Raw genomic sequence first — 3,103 nt, forward strand, 5'->3', positions numbered from 1 at the left:
AGTTCCAGCTCCTGTCACATACCAGCCCAGAGGAACAGACTCCAGAGGCAGAGGTAGAGGCGGAAGACAAGGTCGTCGTGGTCCAAGGCATGATCCACAAGCTCCACTCGCCACATTGGCCTTAACCAACGATCCACAACCTGATCCAGAGTACGACAGATGGCTTTTTTGGACTTTGGACAGTGGTGCAGCATTGCATGTCACCTACAGAAAGGAAATTTTCACAGAGATGCACAAGCCTGAACCTGAACTACATGAACTTTATTTTTTCTCCAATCATCCTTGTAAGGTCATGGGAAAAGGAACTGTTTATGTTGAAGAGCTTGATACATTCATCCCTGATGTTTATTACATACCTACAGTAACTAGTAATTTGCTTAGTCAAAGTCACTTGTCTAGAGTGTTAAAGTTCCAGGTTCACCACCTCGAAAAAGCAAGTTACATAGTTAAAAATGGAGATATTGTTGCTGAAACCATGCCAATTGGTGGTGTTTATTACATAAAACCAAAACCTAAACCGCAAACACAGGCAAGTATACAAAGTCCAAAAGTGGAGAGCACAGGCCCAGAGAGAGATGTTCCAGTGAGAGATCCTGTAGCTACTCCAAAGGCTCCTAAAGCCAACAATAAGAAAATAAGGAAGCAGGTTGCTCAGAGCAAGCCTGAGGTTCCTCACAAAACTGTTAATGTTGAAAATTCACTAATTGGTAAACCTTTGCATTACAGGTGTATCCACAAGTGGCATAGAAGATTGGGTCATGCCAGTTTCCGTGTCCTTAGGAAAATGCCGGAGTTCGCAAAAGGTTTGGATCTAAAGGGGTGTAAGGTGTTTTTGGATTGTGCTGTCTGCAAGAAGGCCAAATCCAAAGCAGCAGCCATTCCTAAACACGCTACACGCCTGTCAACAAGCATTTTTGATTTGGTACACACCGACATAGTGGGTCCTTTTCCGCTAACACTTGGTGGTAAAAAATATTTTCTAACAACTGTTGCTAATTACTCTAGATATGGATTTGTATATCCTATGAGAGAGAAATCTGAGACCTTTCAGATCTTTAAAGACTTTGCAGCACTTGTTTCTATCCAACACCAAGTTCGCATCGCCAGAATCCAGAGTGACCGTAGTGCCGAATTCATGTCTCAGTGTTTCAGGGACTGGATGCGTAAGAATGGAATTCTTCATCAGACATCCGCTCCTTACACACTGGCTCATAACGGACAATGTTCCCTCTAACGTGTGCGGCTGCGCGGCCACACACATGGCAAGAAAACACCGCGCAGCAGTTTTCAACTGCCGCACAGTGATTTCTATTGCCACAGGCTCCGGAAGCTGGGGAGGTCCTTTGCAGGCAGCTAGAACTGGCTGCCCGCAAAGGACCTCCCCGGACTTGTCTTGATGAGCACGGGAGACTCGTAGTTGTGAAGCCCCAAAGCCCCCGCCGCCACAGGAATAACTGCTGCCACCTCCTCCTCCTCTAACAGCACTGCCGGATTTTCCGCCCGGTGCTGCGGCTTAGGTGAAGCCACCAAAGCTCCAGCCGGCATCCCCGCATGTGGCAGCAGCGCCTCCCCCTCCGCTCAGAGCACCTGAGCTGAGCCACGCGTCACCCCTGCCCCCTCCTCCTCCGCCATGCTTTTGAGGAGCCATGAGGCTGCGGGAGCCAGTAGGAAGGCGGCGGGGGGTGGGGTGGGAGCAGGGGAAAAAAAGGCCTCATGGCTCCTCAAAAGCACGGCGGCCATGATGCCCTGGGAAATGCAAGAGATGCGCAAATACATAGACAAAAACCTAGCAAGGGGGTTCTTTGAGCCAGCCAAGCCACGGGTCGCAGTGCCAGTCCTCTTCAAAGAAAAAAAAGATGGAACTATGAGGCTGTAATGCGGAGTGCGTACACAAGCTATACCGGCTCCCCCTCACGAAGGACATGCTATCTCATCTGGCCAAGGGAGAAATCTTCACCAAACTAGACCTCAGAGGAGCATACCACCAAGTACGTATAACAGAGGGAGATGAGTGGAAACCAGCGTTCAACTGCCCCCTAGGGAGCTTTCAATTCAAAGTGATGCCATTCGGACTGCAGGGGCCCCCAGCGGTATTCATGCAGTTAATAAATGAGGTGCTGCATGAGCACCTCTACAAGGGGGTCCTCGTCTACCTGGGTGACATGCTTATCTACACTGAGACCACGGATGACCACGTACCCCTGGTCCGCCAAGTACTGGAAAAACTTCTGGCAGCCAACCTGTACGTCAAGATTTCAAAATGCGAGTTCCACTGTGCACGGTTAGACTACCTGGGTTACCGAGTGTCAAATGAGGGAATAGAGATGGACCAAGCCAAAATGCAAGCTGTCTTAGGCTGGCAACCCCCTTGCACCTGCAGACAGCTACAAAGCTTCCTAGGGTTCGGGAACTTCTACAGGCAATTCATCCCCTCCTTTGTGAAAATTGCCATACCCATGACAGCCCTCCTGAAGACAGGGAGCCCAGGAACAAAACCTCATCCGGGACAACCCCTAGAGTGGGACCTAACCTGCCAAGAGGTGTTCAAAACACTAAAATAAATGTTTGCAAAGTAACCAGTGCTGAAGCATCCTGACCCTGAGCAACCCTTTGTGATCCAGGCAGACGCCAGCGACATGGCAGTGGGAGCGGTGCTACTCCAAAGAAATAACCAAGGAAACTTACAACCCTGCGCCTACACCTCCCGCAAGCTCACAGATGCAGAGAGATGATGGGCCGCATGGGAAAAGGAGGCTTTCACAGTGAGATGGGCACTGCTAACCTGGAAACACCTGTTGGAAGGGGGCCACCGTTCGAGATCCGGACTGACAACAAAAATCTGAAGGCACTTAGGACCCCATGGAAACTATCACCCAAACATGTCCGATGGGCTCAATACTTCAACCATTTTGATTTTGTGTTAAAGCACATTCTAGGGGGGAGGAACTTTCTAGCTGACGCCCTCTCCCGCATGCCTCAGTACAATTGCAAACGGGAGCACATAGTGGACGCCATCATTCCCTCTACTCAAACAGCTGCCCAACTGACCACCAGGTGGCAATGCTGTGACCGGCAAAACCAACCTGCAAGTGACCTAACCATG

This window comes from Natrix helvetica, assembly GCF_964273705.1.
Source record: "Natrix helvetica genome assembly, chromosome: W".
NCBI lineage: Eukaryota > Metazoa > Chordata > Lepidosauria > Squamata > Natricidae > Natrix > Natrix helvetica.